Below are 13,515 nucleotides of genomic sequence, written 5' to 3'. Positions count from 1 at the left end.
AACAAAGTATTTAATAAGAATATTTCATTCATTCATATCTAGGATGTCTTATTTTTGTGTTCCCTTTATTTTTTTGAGCAGTGTACATATGGACATATATACATATTACACACACACGTGTGTGTGTGTGTGTGTGTGTGTGTGTGTGTGTGTGTGTGTGTGTGTATATAGCAGGGAGAAACTTATTTATATCTTTTTTCATCCAACTCCAAGACTTTGTAGATTAATCCAGTATCAGAGTATAAGTAGTGATTAGATTCCAGTAGCTAATTTTCTTCTATTTGAGTGAGCATTCAAGCAGAGAACTCTCATCATCTATTTTATGTTGGAATTATCTTTCTCCATGTACTTGGGTATTGAACAAAATAAATAATTCTCTCTTTCTCCATCTTACTCCCATCTCATTTATAACTAGAAGAACTAAATGTTCATATATATGGTGCACCTCTCCTAATGACCACAATTGGGACTCACAACTCTATTGCTAAGTGATATAGTTGTTTAGAGACTAATCATACGACTAAGCTGGACTTATAATGCCACTTCTACTGCAGTTGTTAAGCAAATCATCCACAGCCCTTAAGCGGCACACAGTATGCCCATGGTTTGTGTCGGCTTCTCCATTGATTCTATTTGTGGGAAGCTGAGCTGTGAACTGCAGAAATGACAATCATGTGACCATAAGGCTCTGCAATGGTCATAAACATTCACTGGTGTCAAAGGACTCAAATGTTGATCATGTGACTGCAGGGATGCTGCAACAGTTATAAATGCAAGGACTAGTCATAAAGTTATTTTTTCAGTGCTGCTGTGACTATGAACAATTACTAAACAGGGCAGTCATTAAGTGAGATCTACCTGTATAACCTCTGTAGCTGAATAATTCCTTTATACAGGAATGGAAAACTTAGCTTTATTCACATCAAACTTGACATCTCAAGTGCTGATCATGCAATAAATATAAAAGTCAACCAAAAAATATATGTTCCAAGAACCACAAAAACAATATGCCTGCTTTCTCATGGCCCTATGTCCAAAGTAACAACTATAATTTCTTATATTTTTAAAAAGTCTCTTATACAAAACAGAGTGCCTGCTTCAGATTATCCATTCATTTTTTAAGATCCTGTCTTAATGTTCTACTCCTTCTCCAACCCCCCACCCCCACTATCCAACCTCATGTACACATAACCTCACTCAGCACAAAGAAATAGACAATAAATCCTTTGCATGCCACCATCCTACCAGAAGGTTCACAATAGGTCCATTGAAAGTCAATATCATAGTTCTTGGTAAGGGAGCACCATGGCTTTTTATTAGAAATCCCATCTGTTGTGCATGATGAATAAGACGTGAGGTTGAAGATGAAAGGAAAGACACAGGGTCCCTTAGGATTGGCATCTAATCCTGTGCAGAAACAAATATTAGTTTCCTCTTAGAAGCATATTTAGACAGAGACAAGAAAATGTCCCCCTTTTTAAGGGGGGGTTGTAAATTTCATCTAGCCAGTGTTACATACACACACACACACACACACACACACACAGTATATTCAGCATATACAGTGTATACAGTATATATATATGTGTGTGTGTGTGTGTGTGTATGTATATATGTGTATGTATGTGTGCGTAATATACATATACATACACACACACACACACACACACACACACACACACACACACACATATACATCATAAAAAAGAAATCCAGGGCAGCTAAAACATTATTTGCAAAAAGAAATATATATTGCTATCTTTTTCTATCTTTTCTAAAACAGATCAAGTAACAACTCAAATATTAATATTAAGAATATCAGCAACACGTCCTTTCTGGGAAAGGAACTGGAAACCAGAAGACAATTAATCCAAAACAAATGAACATTCAATCAAAATCTTTTGTGAAAAGTCACACTTTCCCAGAATGTTTTGGCTTGATACATTTAATTGGACCAAGGATTCTGCATGGTAGTTGTCATCATAAAAAATAACATCCTCTCATCCACCTCCACCCCCATTTCCCCAGAGTCTATAAAGAAGGAAGGAGAGGGAGCTCAATGCTGCAAATGGAAACATATTACTCTCCTTGGCTTTACAAGTTTATATCAGCATCTGAATTAACCCAATAATTAAATCTGGTAATCAGGGCAGATTATACAAAATGGACATCATAGGGACCAGCTCACAAATCGCAATTTACTATACAATCAGAAATTTCTTATATGGATTAGAATTATGAGTGTGAAAATTAGGCCACAATTTTTCGTTTGCTTTCACTTTCAAAACTCCATGGCTAAGCAAGATCCGCTTCCCTCTGCCATTATCTTATAATCTTTGCTGCAACTTTTATATATTAAGTTTTTCTGCTCTCAAATACCAGGTTTCTATTTCCTAATAATTTTTTAATTATTCTTTGTGTCCTTCATATCTAAGGCCAGTTTCTTTCTTTCTTAAAATTTCATGCCCAACTAAATTAATTCTTGCAACTGAAATATCTAAATCATTCTCTCTCTCCAAGTTATACTGTATTCATTTTTAGTCATATTACTTTAGCAGACGAATTTTCACACATTGCTAAATGTTTTCTAGCAGACAGTTTGTGCGTCTTAGTATTCTCTTACTCTTGAAGAAACACTTAGTCTCCCAGGCCTGAACTAATAATGAAAAGAAGCTTTTGAAATTGGAGTCTTGAAGATCTTGATCTCTTATATCCCTCTGTAACACAAATAATTACAGCATCCAATATTTTGTTCTTACTGGTGTCAGCACAATAGCTCCACTCAAGATCCTTGTCATAGTTTCTTGTGGTGGCACACCAGAATCTTCCCTTCTCCTCTTTGGTACATGTGTAGAATGTCTGGTTTTTGTAGACAAAGGGAAACACACAGGATTTGCCTCCAGAATTGCCTCCATGCTCTGAAAACATGGAAAGAATAGATGTAGATGAAAAGAAAGGTGAACAAGAGATAGCTAAGAATTATGCTTGCTTATATATTTCCTATATTCAATTCTATATCTTGTCTTTTCCATTCATCATTGTCAACTGAGTGATCTAAAGGCAAATAAATGAATTTAAACTTATGTGAAGAAAAACTGATTTAAAAAAAACAAATGGAGTTGGTTAAGATCAAATCAAGAGTGTTAAAGAAAGAAACTGAAGAATTTATTCTAGTGGCTCAAAAACAAGATTTGCGAACTAACTGTACTTCACTTAATGAAGGCAAAAATTCAACATGTAATAAACAATAGCAAATGTTGCTTTTGTAGTGAAATTGATGAAACAACTGACCATTTGATCAGCTGCTGAAGCAAAATTTCACAAACTGATTACAAACAACATCACGACCAAGTTTCCAAAATTATTTATTGACAATTTTGTCAGAGCTTTGGATTCAAAGGTAGCAAAAACTTTGGGGACTGTCTGGTTGAGAAGGTTTGAGAAAAATGAGTGGGTTAAGATCATATGAGACTTTAAAATCCAAACAAAGAGACATCTTACTAATAACATGACTAATAGCACAATTATTTAAAAGGAAAAAAATCTAGTTCATTGAATCTGCTATATTGGTGATGCTAGGATTGAGGAAAAACAGTGGAAAAAAATTACAAAACCCAGGACTTGCAGATTGACGTTTACAGAAAAAGAAATCTGTTGTTATACAAATCATCAGTGGAGCACATAGAACAATACCTAAAAGACTAACTCAATATCTGAAATTATTGCAATTATCATACCCAAATCCCTAATTTTACAAAAAAAAAAAAAACCTTCCACCCTGCTTGGAACTACTTATATTCCTAGATACCACTTTAATAGTTCTTAGGTCCTTGGTTAGACTTGAATTATTAAGTTCCCATCAGTTTTAGACTGTGAATCTTTCAATTACAAACAACAACAACAACAACAACAATAATAATAATAATAATAATAATAATAATAATAATAATAATAATAATAATAATAATAATAATAATAATAATAATTTGTTAAATCAGTCCGGAAGTTTCTACATTTCGGGATTTTTCAGTTAGAATATTCCACTACTCAGACTCTGAATTACGACAGGATTACTTGTTTTTTAAGGCCAAATTATCCTTTGTCTCTCCTGATCTCTGTTGGTGTTACGAACTAAGCAAACGCATTGGTTTTAAATCCCAATAGTTTTACTTTTGCAGCAGGCTCGTAATCCTGCACTTCTCATTGGCCCGCAGTTAGCAGGTCATGATTGGTCGTTTCCGACTAGTCTGATTGGCTGATAGCGGGTCGCCGCTGATTGGACGCTTCCAGCGTGGCAAACTTGAATCATTGGACACTGTGACAGCAGCCAGCTGTATAAAAGGAGCTGCTGTTGCCCTAGCGTGTTGTTCTCTTTCTGAAGTCACTAATAAAGAGTTGAGTCACTATTCGATGCCTCGTCTCCGTTCCTTGCGCCCACTCCTCCAGATCTAACACTGGTGACGAGGGTGGGATGCGGAGACAATAGAGCTGACTGAACACTCGCTGAGCACCAAGCAGAGCACGTGGCTAAGAGCGCACCCGCTAGCAACAGAATGACCAGCAGCGCCATACCACCCGCTCCATTTGACCCGGCTAACAAAGACTGGGACTCGTATATGGACAGGTTCCAGATGTTCCTGGAGACCAACAATCTAAAAGATGCTACGCCTGGCAAAAAACGAGCTGTATTCCTGACCCATTGCGGGCCTGCCATTTTCAAAATGGCAAAAGCACTTGTGAAACCGGCTGAAGTCAAGACAATGGATTGGGACAACCTCGCGCCGATCCTCTGGGCCCATTATGCACCAGCGGTACCAACACTCATCAGAAGACACGAGTTTTACCAGAGGGACCAACAGAAAAGCGAGAGTGTTGGAGACTTCATCGCTGATCTCAGGAACCTGGCGGGACTCTGTGGCTTCGCAAACCTCGAGGAAGCCTTGAGAGACCGAATCGTTCTGGGCCTGGAAGACCCTACGACCCAGAGCAAAATTATGGCGAAGGGGGACATTGGCCTCGCAGATGTCATAGCCGAGGCTACTGCAGCAGAAGCAACCAGGAAATCGGCCGCTCGAATGCGCCGAGCCAACGCACCGCACCGCCAACTCGCCAGTGACACTATGCCTTTCGCTGAGAAGCACACAACAACCACCCACCATGAAGACCTCGAATCCTCATCAGAAAGCGAGGAAGAGGAGGTCAACCGCCTCAGGTCAGAACGCAACCAGCGAGACCAGCGGAACCCTAATTCTTTGCAGCAATGTGCTGGATGCGGGGGTAATCACCCACGGTCAGACTCCAAATTCCTAGACGCACTCTGCCATTCCTGTGGAAAGAGGGGCCACATCGCAAAAGTATGCAGAAGCAAACGAGGATCCAGCCCAAACCGAAGAGAATATAATTTCCGGCAGGCAACAGGCACCCCACCAATGACCCAGGACCGCCTAAACAACCAATGGAGCCACTACCACTACAGAAATAGAGCACCCTCCAATTCAACTAGATGAGAAGAGACCCATCAAACCATCACCATCGGCCACGCTTCATCCCTGGATGCAAGGAAAGTCCGAGTGAAGGTCACCATTGCAAATCAACCATGTATCATGGAGGTCGACTCCGGGTCGTCCTTATCAATGATCTCCTGGAAAACCCTCAAACAGCTGATCCCTGACATCCATTGCCAGGACCTCAGCACTCAAAAAATCATATTAAAGGACTACCAAGGGAACAGAATCCCAGTTGCCGCCACGTCCAAGTATCTTTCAAAGACCACACAGCAACTCTTCCTCTTACCATCATCGATAGAGATCGACCCAGCTTGCTAGGCTTGCAGTGGTTCGTGCCGCTAGGAATTGAACTAGCAGGCATACACCAGACCGTAAGCGATGACTGGGAAGCGGCCCTCGTCCAGGAATTTCAGGACGTGTTTACCGAGGAACTAGGCAAGTACAAAGGATCCCCCATATCATTTAATCTCAACCCTGATGTTGCGCCCATTTGCCTTAAGCCTCGTCAAGTGCCATTTGCACTCAAGCCAAAAATTGATGAACAATTGGACAAATTAATAGCACAGGGCGTGTTGGAACTGATTGACCACGCCCGATGGGAGACCCAATTGTAACCCCCAGAAAACCTGACGGATCCTTAAGAATTTGTGGGGACTACCGGGCCACCCTAAATCACGCGCTTCAGCAGAGCGCTTACCCCGTACCTGATGTTGGTGGTCCAACACCTCCTTCATTCCTTGGGAGGTGGAAAAATATTTGCAAAATTGGACCTAGCCCAGGTGTACCAGCAACTGCCCGTAGATGCACAGACTGCAGAAGCCCAAACCATAGTCACGCACAGGGGTGCATTCAAGTGTAATAGACTCCAATTCAGAGTAAGCGTAGCACCGGACATTTTCCAAAGCCTGATGGAGAGACTGTTACAGGGCATAAAAGGGGTTGTGCCCTACTTCGATGATGTCTTGATAGCTGCCCCCACTAGAAGCCTATTAGAAAAATGACTCAGAATGGTTCTCCAGAAATTCAAAGACGCTGGCCTGAAGGTCAAGAAAGACAAGTGCCAACTATGTACTGAGAGGGTTGAATTCCTGGGGTACCTTCTTGACAAACAAGGAATTCACCCTACTGAGAAAAAACTAGCTGCCATAAAAAAACGCCCCAAGACCTAGGAATAAAACAGATCTCCAAGCCTTCCTGGGACTCATTAATTTTTATAACATCTTCTTGCCCCAGAAAGCAACCGTTGCTGAGCCCCTGCATAGGCTCCTCGACAAGAAGGCATCCTGGATCTGGGGACACCGGGAAGAATGAGCCTTTCAGCAAGTTAAAGACCTTTTAACTTCAGATGCTGTATTAATGCAATATAACGAGACTTTACCTTTAACTGTCACCTGCGACGCTTCACCGTTTGGAGTAGGAGCCATCTTGAGCCACGTCCTGCCAAACGGAACTGAGGCACCTATTGCGTTTTTTTCAAGAACCTTATCTAAAACTGAGAGAAACTATAGCCAACTCGATAAAGAGGCTCTCGCTATCGTGTCTGCGATCAAACGATTCCATGAGTATGTATACGGAAGACCCTTTGCCATAATCACTGATCACAAACCATTACTTGGCATCTTAGCGGGAGACAAACCAACTCCCCACATTTTATCACCCCGGATGACACGTTGGTCAGAGTTTCTGGCTGTCTACAATTACCAACTACTACACCGCCCCGGAAAAGCCATTCCCCACGCTGACGCCTTGAGCCGTTCTCTGCTTCCAGAAGTCATAAGCGACCCAGCTCCAACCCTAGCTGCACTACAAATAGAAACTCTTCCGTCACCACCCCTGACTGCACGGGACATCGCCTCAGAAACAAAGAAAGATCCTTGTCTGGCACGAGTCCTCAGCTGGGTGGAAAGAGGTTGGCCTGACAACGAACCCAGTGACATCATTAAACTGTTCAAAAACTGACAGACAGAACTCTTCTCCCAAAAAGGATGCATCTTGTGGGGAGACAGAGTTGTCATTCCAGAGAGACTACAGCATAAAGTTCTAAAACTTTTGCACGATGGACACCCAGGCATCGTGCGCATGAAGGCACTGGCAAGGAGCTATGCATGGTGGCCAGGTATAGATAAGCAAATAGAGACCTGGGTGGCCACCTGCTCCAAATGTCAGGAAACTCGCTCAGCTCCACCAAAAGCCCCACTGACTGAATGGGAAACAGCTCGAGGTCCTTGGTCCCGTATCCACATCGATTTTGCGGGACCCACCAAGGGGCACACATTTCTTATAACAGTAGACGCCTATTCCAACTGGCTGGAGGTCCACAAAATGAAGAGCACCACCACAGAAGCAGTTGTCAAAAAACTAAACAGACTATTCGCTACGCACGGGTTGCCAGATGTCCTGGTCTCAGATAATGGCCCCCAGTTCACTGCTCTGGCATTTGAACAGTACCTAGCTGACCGAGGAATACGCCACGCTTTAACTTCACCGGCTCACCCGGCAGCCAATGGCAGGGCTGAGCGCATGGTCCAATTCATAAAGAAAACGGTACACAAGATGGAACATGGGGACATCGATGACAAGGTGACCAGGATGCTTCTCCTACAGCATATCACCCCAAGCAGCACCACAAACAGAACCCCAGCCGAACTACTCAGGGGTCGAAAACTTCGCTCACATCTTGATCGCCTACACCCTGCCTACATGCCAGAAAAACCCCTGGGGTCCAGCAGCAGGTGTCGCACATTCAAGGTAGGCAACCTAGTCTTTGCAAAAAAAAATTCCGGCAACCCATTGTGGGTCCCTGCTACCGTAACCCAACCTATGGGCCCTCGATCCTACCATTTACAAACCGATGACGGGAAAACGTGGAAGCGCCACATCGACCAACTTCGCTCCCGACTAGCACCTACCCCCATCACAAGCCCTGAATTTCCAACCGGGGGGGGGGAGGGAAACCGAAGGGACCGGAAGAGAATTAGCATACGACCCGGTAAGCGAAAACCAGCAACCAGCACAACCAACCTGGGGATACTCACCTGCCGAAGGAGAACCAAGCCAGGGGATCGCGTCGCCACAAAGCAGTACTGCAACTGAAGCAAATCCAAGGAATCCAAATGACAGCCGTGACGGAAGCAGAGATGACAACCCCGAGTCACCCAGCGAAGAGGTTGGACTATCGTTGCCATCAAGTCCAGCACGCAGCACACCGGAACCAGAGCCAGAGAAAAGACCGGTGGAGCAACGCAAATCGAGTAGACAGGTGAAACGACCTGCCTATTTGGAAGAATACATCACCCCACCCCTCAGACGGAACCTAGGGGGGAGGGGTGTTACGAACTAAGCAAACGCATTGGTTTTAAATCCCAATAGTTTTACTTTCGCAGCAGGCTCGTAATCCTGCACTTCTCATTGTCCCGCAGTTAGCAGGTCGTGATTGGTCGTTTCCGACTAGTCTGATTGGCTGATAGCGGGTCGCCGCTGATTGGACGCTTCCAGCGCAGCAAACTTGAATCATTGGACACTGTGACAGCAGCCAGCTCTATAAAAGGAGCTGCTGTTGCCCTAGCGTGTTGTTCTCTTTCTGAAGTCACTAATAAAGAGTTGAGTCACTATTCGATGCCTCGTCTCCATTCCTTGCGCCCACTCCTCCAGATCTAACAGTTGGATTTAGAAATTACATGAACTGACTACTTTTTGAGAGTTGGTCTGGCACCTTTTAGTACCTGAGATGAAAGAATGATGCTGCCTCTCCATTTATTCATAAAAGTATTACACTCAAGCAGATAATTTTTCATTTGAGTGCTGCCAATTGGGCATTTTTTCTCATCAGATCTAAGATGAGTTTAGAGAACATAGTACAGACTCCTTGGCACATACCACTGCATTTTCCAGCAATTTGTGGTGCCACTGATACCAAATCCCAGCATCTGTTGTAGAGGCAACTACTTTTATCTAATGACAATGTTGTTGCTCTTCTCTCCAGCCAACTATCATGATAACACTTCAGAACACTAGGGATTAGGCCTGGGGATGAGAGGCTTATAACAATGCCAAACAGTGGCCCTATCTTCTGTGATGTTAATGCTATATTTCATACATTGCTTAGAAGACATGAGCCAGTTGTTCAAATTTAACCTATAAACTATTGCCCAGAGAAGAAGATAGCAGAGTTCTGGATTATCCATTTCTGATTGGATTCTGGATTACTTACCTTGAAGAACACAGTGCTTCCACAGGCCATCTGTGTCATAATTAGATGTTGTGCTACACCAGAGCTGCTCATCAATGGCTCCATCTCTAGTGCAAGATGAATATGGCCTCCCATTAAAGACAAATGGGAAGACACAGGAAGAACCTGGAGGGAGAAAAAAAAACTATGATTGAAATGAGCAAACAATCTATTAAAGCCTCAGAATCACAGAATAATAAATAAATGGCTAAAATTCAATTAATATGTTTCTAAATTATGCCAAGAACTAAGAGAGGAAAGGGCCAAACCTATATTTCTTTCTGATTAAGTGTTCAGCTAAATGGGATCATATATGTGCATCCTGAAGTAATATTCCAAAGAAAGAATTATCCAATAATGTTGCCCAGCAAATCCTATCATTTATTTTTTTATCTTTATTTCTTACTCATCCTAAGGGATTGATTCAGTTCCTCTTTTGAGCCCCCAGTTTGGAACTGCAAATCCTAGAAAACTAAAATACATATTAAAAATGTCTGGCATTTCATTGGATGATAAAATAATACAAGAAAAGTGATTGTTCATCTGATACAAGATTTGTAGTTATCAGAGTAGGGATTTTCAGAACTGCATACATGAATTAAATTCTAGGAAGGGTCTAGGACAATTGAACATGGATGTCTTAACATGCCCATTTCTTCTCGGGCACTCCAGCACTGCTGACCCAACATGGGTATTCTTACTCAGCTGTCTCCACCGGTGCTCCTCTGCTGCCAGTGCTCTTCCCCCACCTCTTCATCCCAGGCGTTTCACAGGGGGATACTTTTCCATGGCCATTTGGCTATGTGGGTCATTTAAACGCACATCCAATCTGTACACCGAGGGGTGGGCGGCCTCAGGCTCGGGAAGGCAGGGAATGCTAGTTTGATGTGTATGCAAGAAGAGGAGAAAAACTATAGCAGAGGGAAATGGTGGTCAGGGGCAGGGCCTTTTCTTTCTCAGGCTTTCAAGAGGCTGCTTCCCCCCCCCCCCAGCCCCAGCAAAATGACAAGGTTAATAACAAGCAGATCTGGCTTTGCCATATGGTTGCAAAATACTGCACAGCCAATATTTACTTTCAAATAATAATGAGAAAAATTGCTACTGATTCCCAGTTTCTTCAAATGATAGGTCTTCAAAGGAAGAATCTTGCAATCACAGGGAGACAAGAGAAGGGGCAAAAAAGCCTGGCTAATTTTGAGTAAACGGGTTAGACACTAACCCTAACCTCCACATCAGTCCTCTCAACAGCCTTCCAGATGATTTACACATACAGAAACACATGGGAAAACGCTAAGGCCTTCACATCTCAAAAACTTCAGCATTGGGTGAGATGCGATAGGTGAGGAAAAGCAAGTGTTTTTGCTGGTCATGGTCAAGAAGTGAGAAATTAGAACCTGATCCTGCCACACACTGGGCAAAAGGAGGGGGGAGAGGATTTCTCAAAACTAAATGAACACAAGAGAGCTTTCCCCTTTCTCCCACCTCCTTTTTTTTTAATGTCTTCTCACTCTGTCTAGGTGCTGCTGGAGAGAAAGAGCGAGGAGGAAAATGTAGGAAGGGTGTCTGTGTGTATGAGTGTATGAGTGTGAAAAAGAAAGAGAGAGACAGTTGTTGTTGTGTGGATTTTCAAGAAGTGGGACCAGTTAGATCAAGGAATGGAGGCTAGTCTTTAAAAACCTTCATTAAACAAACAAAAGATATTTGAAGGAGAGAAAATCATATTAGAAATGTGCATTAGAAATCCCAGCTGCGTTAAGATAATGTAAGATGAGATGAGATGAGATGAGATGAGATGAGATGAGATGAGATGAAATGAGGAGAGGAGAGGAGAGCAGAACTTTGTCATTTTTTTACTACGAGCACACCAGCCCACATTAAAAAATGAAATTCTATTGTCTGCTCTCAAGAGAAAGTGTATACCTACCCAAACACATACATAAGACACACGTACACATGCTGTATACATACATAAATATATACCAGAAATTATATATACATATACATATACACATACACACACACACACAGATATATATATATATTATTCAGCTTTGTTTAGGTATTTTCCCACGTCATTGTAGTTGTGCTTTTAAAGTTGTAGCAACGTTTCGGCAGAATCTCATCTGCCATCATCAGGCTTCTGAACAGGCTACAGAAGCCTGATGATGGCAGATGAGATGCTGCGAAACGCTACAACTTTAAAGCACAACTACAATGACATGGGAAAATACCCAAACAAAGCTGAATAACAGAATATATATATATATATATATATATATATATATATATATATATATATATATATATATATATATATATATATATATATATATATATATGTTTTCTTAAGTTTTCATGCGGTACTTACAGAATACAGAAGCCTGATGATGGCAGATGAGATTCTGCTGAAACGTTGCTACAACTTTAAAAGAACAACTACAATGACGTGGGAAAATACCGAACCAAGCCGAACACCATACATATATATATATATATATATATATATATATATATATATAAACTCCAAGACCAATAAACACAGACCAAGACTCCCAATGAAGAAAAAAAACATTCTAACACAGTATATATATAGAGAGAGAGAGAGTTGAAGAGGATGTGTTGCATCTGAGACAATCCTGCAAACTCTGCTCAAACATCGCTTATATGCTATATCCTGAATAGAAGAAGTGAACTACCAATGATTTTTTCTGCCATCTGTATCACTCTCTGCACTACCTTCCTATCTGAAGCAGTAATGCTTCCAAACCAGACAGTAAGGCAATATAAAAGGATGGTTACCATCGTCCTTCTATAGAAAGTGGTAAGGACTAGAGTGACACAGAAAATGTAGGCACTACTAAGCCCACTTCAGTAGTGTCTCACTGTTGAGTGATCAAGCTAACCTACTCATTAGTTGCACACCCAGAAACTTGATGCTGCTAACCACCTCCACAAGGTGAATCATTAATAGACGTGTATAGCTGTGCTGCCTTTACTGAATCAACAATAATTTCTTAGTTTTTCCTATGTTTAAAATGAGACTGTTTTTGTTACACTAGGTCACTAAACCATCTACTTCCTTGCGGTAAGCAAGCTCATTGTCATCTTGAATATGGCTCTCTATTGTTGTATCATCTGCATACTTCACGATATGATTAATGGTAAACCTAGCACAACAGTCATGGGTCAACAGGGTAAACAACAATGGACTTAGGACAAAGCCATGAGGAGAACCTGTGCTCAAGCAAATTGTGTGCAAAATATTAGTCCCAACTTGCCCATATTGGCCAACTTGCCTATCAATAAGAAAGTCAAGATTCTAGTTGCACAAAGGTATACCGAAGCCTAAAAGGCCCAGTTTGTCTACTAGATGCTGAAGGGTGATTGTGAACTGAAGTCAACAAACAGTATTTGCCCATAAGTATTTCTTTCTTCTAAGTGTGCCAACTTCAGATGGAGAACAGAAGAAGTAGCATCCTCTGCAGAGCAATTTAGATGGTTTAGAGCAATTTAGTTAATATGCTAAACTGCGTGGAAATAGATTATTTCTTAACTTTTCTCCATCTTTTAATCCGCATGGTAGAAGTTGACATTTCACAGACATTAAAAAGCCCCAGTACAAATACTTAAAACTTCTTTTAAATCCAATTTATCAAGTAAATTTCCAATTTTTGATCCTTAATTTGTTTTGCTAAATATAAAACTTAAAAGCCTTTTGCAATAGAGACAGAAACTGAATCTTGATCTAAAGGAAAGGAAAGTAAGGTGAAAGAATAGGAG

At 41.6% G+C, this 13,515-nt stretch overlaps 1 pseudogene; it reads right to left on the bottom strand.

The window, feature by feature from the left end:
- LOC113424399 (uncharacterized) overlaps nt 1-13,515 on the bottom strand; it is a 30,158-nt pseudogene that overhangs the window by 1,842 nt on the left and 14,801 nt on the right.

This window comes from Notechis scutatus, chromosome Z, assembly GCF_049901735.1.
Source record: "Notechis scutatus isolate UNSWTSFEM ecotype Mainland chromosome Z, rNotScu1.2, whole genome shotgun sequence".
NCBI classification, from domain to species: Eukaryota; Metazoa; Chordata; class Lepidosauria; order Squamata; family Elapidae; genus Notechis; species Notechis scutatus.
Note: the sequence above shows the minus strand (reverse complement) of the source record. Positions and strands in the feature narration are given on the sequence as shown.